This window comes from Lolium perenne, chromosome 2 (genome assembly GCF_019359855.2).
Source record: "Lolium perenne isolate Kyuss_39 chromosome 2, Kyuss_2.0, whole genome shotgun sequence".
Lineage (NCBI taxonomy): Eukaryota > Viridiplantae > Streptophyta > Magnoliopsida > Poales > Poaceae > Lolium > Lolium perenne.
The window spans coordinates 83,198,074-83,213,645 of NC_067245.2; the positions used below are offsets into that span (position 1 = coordinate 83,198,074).

Consider the following 15,572-nt stretch of genomic DNA (forward strand, 5'->3'; position numbering starts at 1 on the left):
TGACGTACTATTTCACCCTGCTAGCTTGCTTACACAACATAACTACACTAAAGACGCGTACGTAACTGGGAATTCCTGGACATAAAAACATCTGATCGATCAGTAGGCCTTCTTATGCCCATCAAAGTCAACATAGGTTACAACAAGAAGATAGCACCAAGTCATCTGTCTGCTGTACTTGCGGCAGGCAGAGAGTGCGTGTCACGGGAGAAGCGAAGAGATTTCTTGTTCAGATAGTCTAAGGCTCTAAGCTCGTCCTAGTTACAGGATTTCGCTATTCTAATTATACTTAGAAGCTGCTGATTTCGCATTAGCAACGACCCTGCTGCAGGTCGTTATCCTGTGATATGATGGACGGAGCAGGCAGAGCTGCAAGCTTTTCAGGGTGTTTTTTCTTCGGTACTGAATTGGTGGCCAAACGTGTTACGCGGTGCAGCGCTGGCAGATCGGTCCGAGAGATTTCGTTTCTACCCGTTGTGAAGCTTTGCTTAATTCAGCACTGAGACGTGCGTGGACACTGTTCAGCCATGCGACCATCAGGGTTATCCAACAGATTCATAGACTGTCATGGCCAAAGATTGTAGAATTTTGGGTGCAGTTTAGATACCTCTGCAAGGCAACTTCGAGCCTGTATAAGTTCCACATGTATATCTTCTTGGTGAAGTTGCTTAACAAGTTCACTTCAGGCACCTAGGACTGTGAATAATTAATTACATATGAATATATTGTGGTGAACAATGATAGTAGTCTGAATAAGGCGAGGCCAAACTTGCTGGCCAACATGGTAAAATGTTACGACCAAAACAAAATTGTGCTTGTGTTTGAAGCCGTGCAACATCCCGCTATTTGTATTCTGCTGATATCAGGACGACAAGCTTGTCATGCAGAGCACCGTTTGTCACGAGAACACCGCCCGAACGGTAGATGATTCTATGGCATGTTAGGTCAGCAGCAAGATCCAACGGTTTCCCACTCCAGTCACTAATCTGTCAGTTTCAGCAAATTACAAAATAAACACGGTTACAATGTTGATGTTCTGAATAAGTAGAACAAATGTACATTTCACTGAGCCCTGGCTTAACAGACAAGGTATGACCGCCAGCTTCCTGCACACAGATTACCCAAGAGCATAATAAAAAATTACTCATGCAACGGTCCGTCTATGATCAGCCTAAGATAGTTCTCATTTAACCTAAGATACTTTTCCAGGACAACAGATGAAAGCAAAAGTATATTTCTCATTTTCGGTTATGCTGACAAACCCATCGTAAACAACGATGCGTACTAACTATACTTGAAATGCCTTTGCTGATTCACTAGCATTTGTCCAGTTTGGACATCCCATCACTCCAACTGCTACCTTACCATTCACCACAAGAGCCAATCCCACCTTTAAAAAAACTTCATATCAGATGGTACTTAGAAAGCATGACTCCACAAATCCATACTGAAGAAAGCGCGAAAGGACATCAATCAATGAGAATGAGTTAATCATGTTTATGCAAGAATAGGAACAGTAGAATCTTGCAGAACCAACCCTTAAACCCAAAATAGATTGCACCTAAAGCTTCCTGAAGACAATGAACAATGGGAGGAAACAATGGCAGACTGCCAGCTACCTACTTAGCTTCAGCCGTCCTAATGGCATTTCTGTAAGCTCATGTACAGATTAAATAGATTTGGCACTTAGCTGTTTGTATTTGAGTCCCCCTGTACATAATCTTTCCCTTCCATAAAGTAATTAGGCAGAGCACCTGTCGTTCGTTCAAGAAGAAACGAAACAAATGAATGTACAGAGCTGTACCACATACAGAGCACCGTCTCCTTTCAAGAAACCTTAGTGCCATCAATTGGATCAAGTACCTTCAAAACAACAGCATCATGTCTACTCAGTGGAACGAACTTTTACAGATCCTGATGTATGACTAATGAAACTTTGCAGTGTACCCAATAAGTAGCAGGATTTGAATCAAATGAGACAGCATCCTTGCCTCCTCTGTCAATAGCTCCCAACACATCATCATGAAGTAAAGGTGAAACACTGTTACTCACTTTGTCCGTGAGAGCACTTGAAATGGACCCAATGATTACATCACCACTGTTACCATTAGGATTAAATCACTTCAGAAATGTTGAGTCCTCTTCTGCCACCAGAGGTATTGATGGAAACAGTCGCTGGAGCTGTTTCAGTAGCGCCAGGGTAAAAATGGCATCAGACGAAAGCGCAAAGTGCATATGGTAAGCTGACCTAATGAACCATGCTATGAATTACCGAAACTGATAAGGGCCTAAACACCAAAATCTGCAGTTGTCAAAGAACTTTGGTCATTCTTTTCAAGAAATCTTCCTTCCCCCTGAAAGAAGCGATCTCTTCACCTGTAAAAGCAAAATGTAGATCAGGTCATGTAATAGATATTAATTATACGCATTTAAGCTTGTCCAACATCGTCTAAGATGGTTTGGGCATATTCAGCGCAGGCCTCCACAAGCTTCAGTGCATAGTGGGCGGCTAAAGCGTGCTGATAATATCAAGAGAGAACGGGGTTGACCAAACTTAACATGAGAGGAGTCCGTAAAGAGAGATCCGAAAGACTGGAGTATCACCAAAGAACTAGCCATGGAAAGAGCCGCGTGGAAGCTTGCTATCCATGTGCCAGAACCGTGAGTTGGTTACGAGATCTTATGGGTTTCACCTCTAGCCTACCCCAACTTGTTTGGAAATAAAGGCTTTGTTGTTGTTGTTATTGTTGTATTTAAACTAGCACAGTGGCCCTCGCCGATGCGAGGGCTTCATCTTTAAGGATGTGTTTGCAATAAATTTAAATTTTCGTATATCTTCATGCTAGAAGGTTGAGCATCAACACTTTGATTCTATAGTTGATGTCTATACTATGTTGAATAGTACCATAACCAACATAAATTTGTGGACTAATGAATGTTATGCCATTTATAAAATATACACCCACTTATAGTGGCCCTCGCAAATGGGAGGCAACATCTTCACTCTTTAGTTATCTATCGATTTTCTTTGTACTTATTTGGAATCTTGTATATTCATATTATGTCGATAACAAATCATATAATTTTACAACCACCAAAGATGCCATGCAAATAAATATTACATCCGCACGAAACATCTTTAATCATGTTTGCTTTTCATAAACATGATCGTTGCGCAGTTTCCATAATAGTGACCCTATTTCTTGTTTGTATGTTATACTTATTTCCACATAGAACTGAAGTTAGGTCCCTAGTTATTCCATGGTGTTTAAAGGAATCATTTTAGACACCAAGTCGTTTTTCGTGTCAAATTGGGTGTAATCTACAAAAGATTGTGTTAGTGCATAATACTATTTATAATATAGTCACCCTTATAGGTGAGATATTCTATCAACAAAGATGCTCTCAGTTATAATGACTTTTAGTAATAATTACGGTATATGTCATCATTCTCTCGTGTTCTTGATATCTACCAGTGAGACTCCTCGCTCTTGCACCGCTGAACCTATCTCTTTGATTCGGCCAAAACTGTGCTAATAGTTTATGGACCTCACACTCATCTAGTTAAGCTTTGGGGAGAATGAAATACTAAACTATAGCAAGAAATATGCATGTCTCATCATATCATGTGTGCTAAGATATCATTGCTTCGATATTTTGTGAATTTTTAAATATATATGTTCCATTTTCAGCCATAATATGTCTTCAAATATACAGTAAATGGTTAATCAACAATTTACGGTCTAGATGTTTAATCCACGCACGGCAATAATTTGATTAACATTAAAATTTGGAAAGAATATTTTTGTTTTTCCCATGACATCACTTTTAGGGTTTTCTTTAATCTCTAGACATGCAAACTTTAATTGAACTTTAAGTTCTGTTTTCAAAAAATTTGTATCAATTTTAAGATTTTAAAGTTTACTTAGAGATATATATATGTATTTCGAGTACTATATTTACAACAGGTATGCGTAGCCCGCATCATAGTCTAGAGTGAATATGTTTGGACCGTGTCCTACCATTTTGTACTGTGCTCAAGATCTTGATATCCAATATTTAATTTTTAATTTTTAATTTGCAAAATAGATGTATTTCAAACGTTTGTATATACAGGCTCATGTATGTATAGCTGGTAGCATAGTCTGGTGTAAATATATTTGGAACGTATCCTAGTATTTTGTACTGTTTTCAAAATTTACCCATCAATTTTTTGATTTTGAATTTTCATTAGCAATATTGATGTATGTTTTATGCATTTCTTTTATTTGCACATACACAATCATGTACATGTAGTCGGATGGTAGAGACTAGGGTTCTACCGGGTTTAGGGCGGAGGTTGTAAGGGTGGAAGTGAGGGCGGAGAGGTTGGGGAGCTCGGCGCCGGCGGCTGGGCGCCGTCGCGGAGGAAGAAGGAGGCGGCTAGGGTTGGTGCGGCGGGGGCTAGGGTTCTCCCGTCTCCCTTCAGGAGACGAGACAGTAATGATACTGAATTATTGTCTGATTAATCTTGAAGGGATACAAGTGTTTATATAGGAGGACGGCCTCCTCGAAACCCTAATTTACTTGGGCTAAGCCCCTAATTTACTTGGGCTAAGCCCATAACTAGCCACTAGTGGGCTTCCTACGTGTATAGGTCAGACCGACCATAACATCTCTCCCCGCCTTCTCAAACAGCTCGTCCTCGAGCTGAACTTCTGGAAACTACTGGCGGAGATCTTCAAGCTTCTCCCAAGTCGCCTCGTCCTCGGGCAGGCCGGTCCAATGCACCAAGACATGCCAAACACCACGGCGCTGCTGGGCCTTCAACACGCGAGCCACACTCGCCGGGGCAGGCTCTAGACGCCCATCCGAAGTAGGTGGAAGAGCTGGTGGTGCAGAAGGAGGGTCGCCCCGGTAGGCCTTCAGGAGGCCGACGTTGAAGACGTCGTGGAGGCGCGAGCCTGCAGGCAACTCAAGGCGGTAGGCGAGCGTGCCGATGCGCTCCAGCACACGGAAAGGACCAGCGTAACGAGGTCCCAACTTGCGCCTGGAGCGTGGGTCCAAGGACTGGGTCGTCCGGTGAAGAAGGCGTAGCTAGACCCAATCGCCCACCGCGAACTCCGCCTCGCGATGGTGTGCATCATAGTATTTCCTGGCCAGCTGCTGAGCCTGAAGAAGTCGCTGGCGCGCCTCAGCCCAAGATATCTCGTCGCGGGTACGCAGCAGGTCATCCGCCGTCTCGCACGGGCCGTGCCAGCCGTATAGGGAAGCATCGCCGGTGGTGGCCTCCGTAGACCACCTCAAAGGGAGTAGCGTGCAGCGCGGAGTGGTAGGACGTGTTGTAGCGATGCTCGGCCCACGCCAGCCAGTCCACCCAAGCTCGTGGACGATCCCCGGTGATGCAGCGCAGGTACATGGCGATGATCTTGTTGACGACCTCGGACTGGCCGTCCGTCTGAGGATGAAACGCCGTACTCATGCGGAGCTTCACGCCCGCCAACCCAAAAAGGTCCCTCCAGACGTGACCCGTGAACACAGGATCACGATCACTGACGATGGAGGATGGAAACCCGTGGAGGCGAACGATGCCGTCGAAGAAAGCGCGTGCCACGGACGCCGCCGTATAGGGATGGCCGAGGGCGATGAAGTGCGCGTACTTGGAGAAGCGGTCAACCACCGTGAGGATGACGGACTTGCCGCCAACCTTCGGCAGCCCCTCAATGAAGTCCATCGAGATGTCCGCCCACACCTGGGACGACACGTCCAGTGGCTGTAGCAAGCCTGCCGGACGGAGCGTCTCCGTCTTGTTTCGCTGGCATGTGACACACGCCCGCACCCAGTCTCGCACCAGGGCGCCATCCCCTGGAATGTAAAAATCAGCGCGGAGACGGTGCAGGGTCTTCTGGGCGCCCTCGTGACCTGCAGAATGCGCCAAGGACAAGGCCTGGTGGCGCAGGTCTCCATGATCCGGCACGAAGATGCGGCGGCCATGGAGGAGTAGTCCCTCGTCCAGGCGCGAGGGCGCGGCCAGCTCGCCGTCGGCCAGGTGCTGGAGCAGCTGCTGCGCATCCGCAGCCGTGGCAGTAGCGCGGCGAACCTCGTCGATGAAGGCGAAAGATGGCCCGGAGTGGATGCAGAGGGCTGCACCGACTGTGGGTGCGTCCGCAGCATCGTCAACGTCTCGGCGGGACAGGGCATCGGCGACTGTGTTGAGGCGGCCGGGGTGGTACTCGACGGTGAAGTCGAAGCCGAAGAGCTTGCTGATCCACTGGTGTTGCGGCACGGTGGAAAGGCGCTGATCCAGCAAGAACTTCAGGCTGTAGTGGTCCGTGCGAACACGGAATGTCCGGCCCCAAAGATACGCCCGCTAGTGGCGCACTGCCTGGACCAGCCCGATCAGCTCGCGCTCATATGCGGCGAGCTTGTGGTGGCGCGCGGCGAAGGGGCGACTGAAGAAGGCGAGTGGACCCTCGCCCTGGTGAAGGACGGCACCGAAGCCGATGCCGGAGGCGTCGCAGTCCACCACGAACGGCTCGTCGAAGTCCGGCATCTGAAGAACGGGACCCGTCGTGAGTGCCCGCTGCAGGGCGGCGAAGGCCGTCTCCGCCTCCTCGTCCCAGGAGAAAGCGTCGCGGCGAAGCAGGCGCGTGAGGGGTGCGGCGATGAGACCGAAGTCCTGGATGTAGCGCCGGTAGAATCCGGCGAGGCCCAAAAATCCGCGAAGAGCTCGTGGCGACTGGGGCGTTGGCCAGGCGGCGACGGCAGCGACCTTGTCCGCGTCCATCGCGACACCGTCAGCGGAGATGACGTGGCCCAAGTATGCGACAGAGGTCGTGCCAAACGAGCACTTCGAGCGCTTGAGGTGAAGACGATGCGCTCGAAGCTCGTTGAAGATGATGGCCACGTGCTGCAGGTGCTCCGCCCAGGATGCGCTGTAGATCAAAATATCATCAAAGAAAACAAGCACAAAGCGGCGTAAGTAGGGGCTGAGCACGTCGTTCATCAGAGTCTGGAAGGTCGCCGGCGCATTGGAGAGGCCGAACGGCATCACCAAAAACTCGTAGTGGCCATGGTGAATGCGGAACGCCGTCTTGGCGATGTCGTCCGGGTGCATGTGCACCTGATGATAGCCCGAGCGCAAGTCGAGCTTGGTGAAAAAGCGCGCGCCATGCAGCTCATCCAGGAGCTCATCCACGACGGGGATGGGGAACTTGTCCTTGGACGTGACGGTGTTGAGGGCGCGGAAGTCGATGCAGAAACGCCACGTGCCGTCGGTCTTGCGCACCAGGAGCACGGGGGCGCAGAATGGTGACGTCGAGATCCGTATGATGCCCTGTGCTAGCATGACCGCCACCTGGCGCTCGAGCTCGTCCTTCTGCAGCTGGGGGTACCGGTACGGCCGCACAGCTACGGGTGCCGTGTTCGGCAGCAGGTGGATGCGGTGGTCACAGGGTCGCGAGGGAGGGAGGCCCTGCGGCTCGTCGAAGAGGTCGCCGTGCCGCTGCGCAGGGCGGCCAGGAGCGGATGCGCCTCGTCTAGCGCGGCGGCCATCAGGTGTAGCTGCGGGGATGTGCCAGTGCTGCCCACGCCCGTCCAGTGAACACGGCGGCCGCCCTCGCGCCAGAAGATGAGGGACAGCATGTCGAGGTCCCACAGGATGGGGCCTAAGGTGCTCAGGAAGTCGAGGCCGAGGATGAAGTCGTAGCAGCCCAAGTCGATGCCGACGCAGTCGATGGAGAACGGCTCGTCGCCTACGAGCACGGGAACCTGTCGCGCCACGCCCTGGCACGTAAGACGATCTCCGTTGGCGACGGTGACGCTGTACTTCTCCGATCCCGCCGGCTGGAGAGCGAGGCGGCGCATGGCGGTGTTGGACAGGAAGTTGTGCGTGGAGCCCGTGTCCACCAGCGCAGTGAGACGCTCCCCCTTGATCGTCACCGGAAGCAGCATCGTCTTTGCCATTTTGATGCCCGCCATAGCATGGAGAGACACGACAAAGGCGGACGCGTCGACTGGCGCGTAGGTCGTGACACCAGCCTCAGTGACGGTGGCGGCCGCGAGCTCGGCGGTGAGGGCCTCAACGTCGGCGTCGTCGACGGTCTCCAAGTAGAAGAGGCGGGCGCACGTGTGGCCCGGCGCGTACTTCTCGTCGCAGTTGAAGCACAGCCCGGCGGCGCCGCTCAGCTGCTCCGCAGCCGTCGGCCCGTTTGAAGGGGCGAGTTGGCGCAGAGGGCCTGCGGGCGCAGCGGCCGGTGCGGGGCGTGGCGGGGCGGTGGGCGTCGGAGCGGGGCGGGCGCGGGATGAGCGCCGCCACGCTGCGCGTAGACCCGCTGCATGGCGAGGGCGCGCTGCTCGTAGGCTCGTGCGTAGTACATGGCCGTCCGCAGGTCCGCCGGCTCGCGCATCTCGACGTCGACGCGGATGTAGTCGGGGAGGCCGCCGACGAAGAGATCGGCGCGCTGGCGTGCCGAGACGCCCGGGGCATGGCACGCGAGCGCTCGAAAGCGGTCGGCGAAGTCCTGGACCGTGGTGGTGAAGGCGAGGCGTCCTAGCTCGGCGAGGCGGCTGCCACGGAGGGTCGGCCCAAACCGCCGGAGGCACAAAGGTTGCGGAAACGCTCCCAAGGCGGCATCCCGCCCTCGTCCCGCTCGAGGGCGTAGTACCAAGTCTGCGCGGCGCCCCGTAGGTGATAGGAGGCGATCCATGTGCGGTCGGTGCTGAAGGCCCGCTGCCCCGAAAACCGCTCACACCGGTTCGCCTGGGCCAGTCGGTGGCGCGCCGTCGTAGGTGGCGAACTCCGCCTTCATGAAGCGGGGTGGCTGCGGTGCCACGGGCGGGACCTCGGGGGTGTCCGCCGGCGGCTTGGGTTGACGGACGTGCTTGCGGCGAAGGGCCCCGCAAACCCGCCAGACCGCGGGGGTGATGGGCGGGCGGCTGGACCGTCGTTCGCGGCGCAAGATGGGTGTAGACGGCGCCGCGTCGGTCCACGTGGGAATCGGCGAGGGCGACGGCGGCCACCACGCGGGCCGGCCCTGGCTGGCAGCGGAGGCGGGCGGTGGGGCGGCGGCGTAGCGGCGGTCGGTGGGGGCGACGGCGTAGCGGCGGCCGGTGGCGGCGGCGGCGGAACCGCGGTCGGTGGGGCGGCGGCGGAACGGCGGACGGTGGGGGCGGCGGGTGCTGGCCGGCCCTGATCTCCGCGAGCTCGAAGCGGATGGCGCGGAGGCTGTCGGCGAGGTCCGCCAAAGTAGCGGGCAGGAGGTCGAGGCCCGTGGGGACGGCGGCGGCCTGGTCTCCGTTGGCGGCGGCGGCGGCCCCCTGCAGCGCGTGGGCGCCGGTCATGGCGGCGGGAGTGATGTTGGTGGCGGCGGTGGACGTGGCGGCGATGGTGTCGACGGGGGGGCTGTTGGAACCCATGAGACCTAGGCAATCTGATACCAAAGTGGTAGAGACTAGGGTTCTACCGGGTTTAGGGCGGAGGTTGTAAGGGTGGAAGTGAGGGCGGAGAGGTTGGGGAGCTCGGCGCCGGCGGCTGGGCGCCGTCGCGGAGGAAGAAGGAGGCGGCTAGGGTTGGTGCGGCGGGGGCTAGGGTTCTCCCGTCTCCCTTCAGGAGACGAGACAGTAATGATACTGAATTATTGTCTGATTAATCTTGAAGGGATACAAGTGTTTATATAGGAGGACGGCCTCCTCGAAACCCTAATTTACTTGGGCTAAGCCCCTAATTTACTTGGGCTAAGCTCATAACTAGCCACTAGTGGGCTTCCTACGTGTATAGGTCAGACCGACCATAACATCGGAATTATAGCGTAGCATGAATGTATTCGGAACATGTCCTAGTATTTTTTTTCGTGCCACGTGGTTAAGCTGGTAGTTTACGTGATTTGCCATGGTCCTAAGCCATTATAACTTTCCACGTAAGTCAAATTGATCTACGTATTAGGAGCAATTACAAATCAGTTAGGATTCTATTTAGCGATCCGTTTTTAAGTTGTGTTTGGCATGGACTCTTTCCCAAGCTAGGTGAATTACACGTACAGCCCGTCCGGCCTGACTGTCTTTTTCTGTTTTGGAATCCTTCGTCCCAACCAATCAGCTTGTGATGGTGCTAGTGGATCACGTATGTGCCTGCCCGTATCAACATATGTTTTGTATCTTCTATTTTAAAATCTCCACCGTTAATATCTACAGTTAACGAAAAATTAACGGATTAGATTATTAAGCGCATGTGGAATCACCATACGCCTCTATTTTAGATTCTTATTTTGCTTTTAGCATATAATAGAATAGATTTATTACATTGCTGTTAAATGATGCTTTGAGAACTCACAAAGTCCATATTTGGGTTTCCTGCAGTCTATTACCGCTGAAATCTCAGTACAACCCCCTGCCTCGAAACTTAGACAAACTTAAACACAAAGACGGCTCGAGACCCCTTCATATTAAGGGCACAATGGTCCTTTAAAAAACTAAACTGGTATACGTAGCCCTGTACAAAACCCATAAGGCCAACCTTATTTGAATGAATATGTAATGTACGTATAGGTAGGACTAGTATGTGTGCATGCCATTGTCGGCTCATCTGTGGCGTCTTTGCCGGGCGGTGGCGGTCATGGCCGGCGGGTGGCAGGCACGGCAAGGCGGTGTTTGCCGGCCTTGAAGCATTATGAAGCGGTGCAGGCCGGCACGAGCCTCGGCAAGACCTTGTAGGTGTGTGCCGGCAGGACGGTGGCGCGACGTCTCTCGATACTAGCTGGATTGTCTGTCTCAGGGCTAGCCGGACTGTCTAGCTCCCTTTTTGACGGACAAGTGCCGGAGTGTCTTGCGCCCTGTTTGTCGGACAGACATGCGAATATTTGGGCTTTTCTTCACGCAGCGGACTGTCTTGCGAACGGTATATGGTACATGGGTATACTAGGTTTGGATATGGGCCTTAGGCTAGTCATAGTGGGGAGTAACTTAGACTAGTAACATATGTCATGTTACTAGTCTAAGTTACTACCTCCATAGTGGATAGTAACTTATATATGGTGTCATACATTGTGTCATTTACTATGGTGTAGACTCAACTTGTCTTGGGGTGTGTGATGTTATGGTAACATAGCTAGTTACCACCTCACTCTCTTTCTTCATTCATTGTCATGCCATGTCACCAAAATGCCTTGGGTTGTGTGATGTTACTAGCTAAGTTACTCCCACTATGAGCAGCCTTAGTAGGGCTAACAACTAATTAATTGATTGATTGGCTAATTACCCAAGATCCCAAACTGAGTTTGGGGAGAGGGGGTTGTACTGGAGCAAGCCTCATAATTGAGTTGGACCAATTGTTGACCAAAGTAAAATCTTGGAATACTGGACCAATCGTGGTTTGTGGTTGGCATGTAAGTATGCAATCCCCATCACACCTTTTCATAAAAACTGATAATCCCATTTAGTCAATTTTAACCACAGGAAAGTGGAACGACAATAGGATGCTTCCTACTGTGTCTGCTTTTTCGCACAGTAAATCTACTGCTTTATCAAATCTTTTCCATGTTGGCATTGCAGGGTATTGAATTTCTGGCTCTCCAAAGAGCTTTTAAATCTTTTCTTCAAGAGAATTTGGAACACTGTATTTACTTTAGAGAACAAACTCTACGCAACTAGTTGATCCTATCACAATTCTATTGCCTTCGATCTTTACATCAAGAGCGTTACTTAACAGCGTTATAGGATTAGTCACACAATGCCACGGAACGGCAAGTCTGAGATCGGCCCCGCACCCAAATCTGAATATCAAGAGGAGAGGGGATGAAGTCAACTCACGTCTACGCAGAGGCGGCAGGCCCGCTCGACGGACGCGGCAGCCGTAGCAAGATCCCGGTGGTGGGCAGCGTTCTCCGATGGAAAGGGGAGATCGCATGCATCTTCCGCGGCCGCCGATATGGACGCCGCCGCCCTTTTCTCAATAACAAGAGCAGATAAGCTAATGAGGCGACGGCGGCGGCCGGCGGCGGCGGTTGCAACCAGAAATCACATCGGACGGTGGGTGTATGGAGTGGAGGCTTGCAACGAAGACCTTATGGAGAGGCGACTGGGAGGAGGCGTCGGCGGGGCGTCGGCTGGGAGAGGCGGTGCGGCGGGAGCGAGAGGTGGAGGAGCAGGACATCTGATTATACGTGATACTGTTGCAACAAGTATGTTGGCGAATACGCGACGTGATAGGATTTACGTGACAGAAATACGTTCAAGCTTCCCGGTACATATTCGGCCCAAAAACTAGCAACCTAACGTTGACCAACGGGAAATGATTTCTTTCTTGGCTATACATTGTTAGGTAGGATGAAATTTTTCTTGCGGATGAACGCTAGGATGATAACCCGACTTAAAATTCGTCTCTACCGACGAAATTACCGTGAGATGAGGATTTAAATCTGGGTGAGCTAGCTGCACACTCGCTTACCTAGAGCTCAGTTCTCAAAAACTAGCAACATTAGCATGTCCACTGATTGACAAAACAGAACTGAAAGTATATCATGCGGCAAATCACATTCAGAATAAATTCATGGACAAAAAAATCCAGCACGAATGTCAACGGTTTTGCTGATTTTCAATTGCATAAATTCTTTGTTGATCGCAAATTAAAGAACCGTGTATCCAACAAATCATTACAACACGATAGAATATATGAATAAAACACAAATCACTCTTGAATGGGACCAACAAATCTTTATTTTTCGTGTTATTTTCTAATACACACAAGGATAGAGAATCTTTCCGTCTTTGTTGGAAAGTATTTTAGTCTGATTTAGACGGCGAGCGAGAAGATATTGATAAGACAGTACCAATCTGAAAAGGACACGATGAGATTGGGGTGGCTCGCTGCTGGAACTAGCACCCCACATCCGATGGTACTCAAGTACTCATTAGTCGTGAGGCCACACCCGGGGCTTATAACGGATGTCGAGTGGCCGAGGAGGGCGTGATTATTAAACAACATGTTGTAGTTGAGGTGTGCTCCGGTGCTCCCCCTAAGTGAAGTTGAGGGGTCATATTGAGTTTTTCTAAGCGTTGGGCTAGCCCGAACCCATATCCAGCCCGTGTATACCCATATGTATGGATAAGGTATATATACGTCACGTTTAAAAAAATGGTGATCACGTGAGCAGTTAATTAAGATCTAATCCGCCTAAAACTCGCCGATCGTCGTGCATGTGTCTTATGTTGCCGCGATCGTCGTGAGGAGAAGTTGTACTCCTCCGTCGTCGGAAACCCTAGCGTGAGCACGAGCTGGTGGGGGTAGGGTTGATATTCCTCTCGGGAGGGATCTGCCGCCGGCGCGCCGGCCGTCTCCACCGTCGTGCACGTCCCCTTCTGTTGCCACGATCGTCGTGAGCATTTTACTCCTCGTTGGAACCCTAGCGCGAGCCCGACGCATCAACCGAGCTGGTGGGGGTAGGGTTCCTCTTCTTCCCGGGTGGGATCTACCGCTGGCGCGCCGGCCGTCTCCGCCGTCGCCGTTGATCGCTCCAACCAGATAAGTTTGGGCAAGCGCGGCTAGGGTTAGGGCCAGCTCCTCTTGCCCTTGAGCGTGGCCTAGCGGCTTCTTCCTCCTCGGACGCATCGATCGACCCCTGTGGTGGGGGTAGGTTTACTCCTCCGGCGCATCGACTGGTAGGTACATACATGATAACTCACCTCTTGTTGGATCATTTTAACTTCTGAAAGAATTTGATGCGGATGTACTGAATTTGTGATTTTTGTTGTAGCTATGAAATGGATGAGACGAGGTCTAGTGTTTGTGAGGTAGAGAAGGTTCCTGGAATTGGAGTTCATGGAGATGAGTCAGATAATTATCGAACGGGGCTTGGTGATGAATCTTTGTTAGCGGGTGATAATATTTTTGTTGGTTGAAGGTCAGATAATTCCATGAGCTCAGAGCATGGGAGGGAAGCAATTATTAATGTAAGTGTCTTTGATATATTTAATTTTTTTCATGGAAAGCAAATACAGAACGATAAATGTTTTAACATTGTCATGTTATCATTGAATATGTAGATGGACATTGACAATGATTATGAGAGAGATATTAGTGAGGTTGCGTTGGAGGAAAACAGCGGTGAGGTACATGGAGCGTAATTGTTATTTGATATGCAACGAAATGAGATTACCATTAGAAAGTGAGAAATAGTAATGAGGTACATTTACTTGTTGTCTTTAATTTTTGCAGGAAATATATGGAGTTGAAAATGTCTATGACTATTATGGTGAATCCGACGTGGAGAATTGCTTTTATGATGATTCAGTAGGTGGCAAACATTATGTGGAGGCAAAGCCGTCGAACAGCATGGAGGTATGTATTGGTTAATTATTTGTGGAAACCATTTTTTTTAATAGACACATAAAAAATTAGAGTTTGATTGCTATGTTTTTCATGTGACAGTCCCATGTTGATGATGGTGATGATGCGAACCTCAGTCAAGCTTGTCAGGCAGAGAATACGATAGAGCTGTACATGATGATAAAAGAGATGACTTTTCCTAGTGAAGAAGCTGCATTCGTATTCTACAACAGCTATGCCAAAGATAATGGATTCAGCATCACATTGGATAAGGTCAGATATAGCAAAAAAAATGAGACATAGGCGTTACAGGCATTTTTTGTGTTCGAGGGAAGGTGAGCGTGATCCGAAGTTGATGACCGAAGAGGGACATAGCCGGAGGCTCAGACCTTTGTCTCGATGCAACTGTGAGGCGCAGATGGCTGTGAAGCTGAATGAAAAACTTGGTATCTGGTATGTTGATAGTTTTGATGACAAGCACAGTCATACGCTAGCAAGAACGGATGAAACACCTTATCTTTGGTCGCATAGAAAAATCAGATAGGATCAGAAGGCTGAGATCTTAGCTGGGAGCTACAGGTATTAGGAAGCACACCATAATGGATTCCATGATTAGCAGAAGTGGATGATATGGGGGTACGTCCGACGGGATCTGTACAACCTTTGCAGCAAGGAAAAGAGGAAACTACTTGCGAAGGATGATGCTGCCACGACCATAGGCATTATGCTGAGCAGAAAGGAGAAGGACCCAAGTTTTTATTTCGACTACGACTTAGATAAAGAAGGACGACTGAAGAGAATGTTCTGGTGTGACTCGCAGTCTGTACAGGACTATGAGGACTATGGAGATGTCCTTGTGTTTGACAGCACGTACAAGATGAATCGCTATGGTATGCCATTCATACCTTTTGTTGGTCTGAACAATCACCGTAGGACTACGGTTTTTGGTTGTGCCATAGTTTCAGATGAGAAAGAAGAAACTTATGTGTGGTTGCTCCAAATATTTCTGAAGGCAATGTGTCAGAAGAAGCCTTTGAGTGTAATTACGGACGCCGACTCAGCGATGATTAGGGCAATCCGCACTGTATTTCCCAATGTCTGGCACCGCATATGTTCGTGGCATGTTGAAAAGAATATGAAGATCCATCTCAGTCACAAGTCGTTGGGCGAGTTCCGGTCTATGTTGTACTATAGCACGTCCATAGCCGAATTTGAGTAGAGATGGCAGGCTTTTTAAAAAAGATGGAAGAAGGGGAACACCGAAATTTGGTTG

General features: G+C 50.3%; 1 pseudogene; it reads right to left on the reverse strand.

Annotated features, from left to right (window-relative positions):
- Positions 1-736: 736 nt before the first annotated feature.
- LOC127333109 (putative 3'(2'),5'-bisphosphate nucleotidase, mitochondrial) lies at positions 737-11,985 on the reverse strand (annotated as a pseudogene).
- Between the last annotated feature and the right edge of the window lie 3,587 nt (positions 11,986-15,572).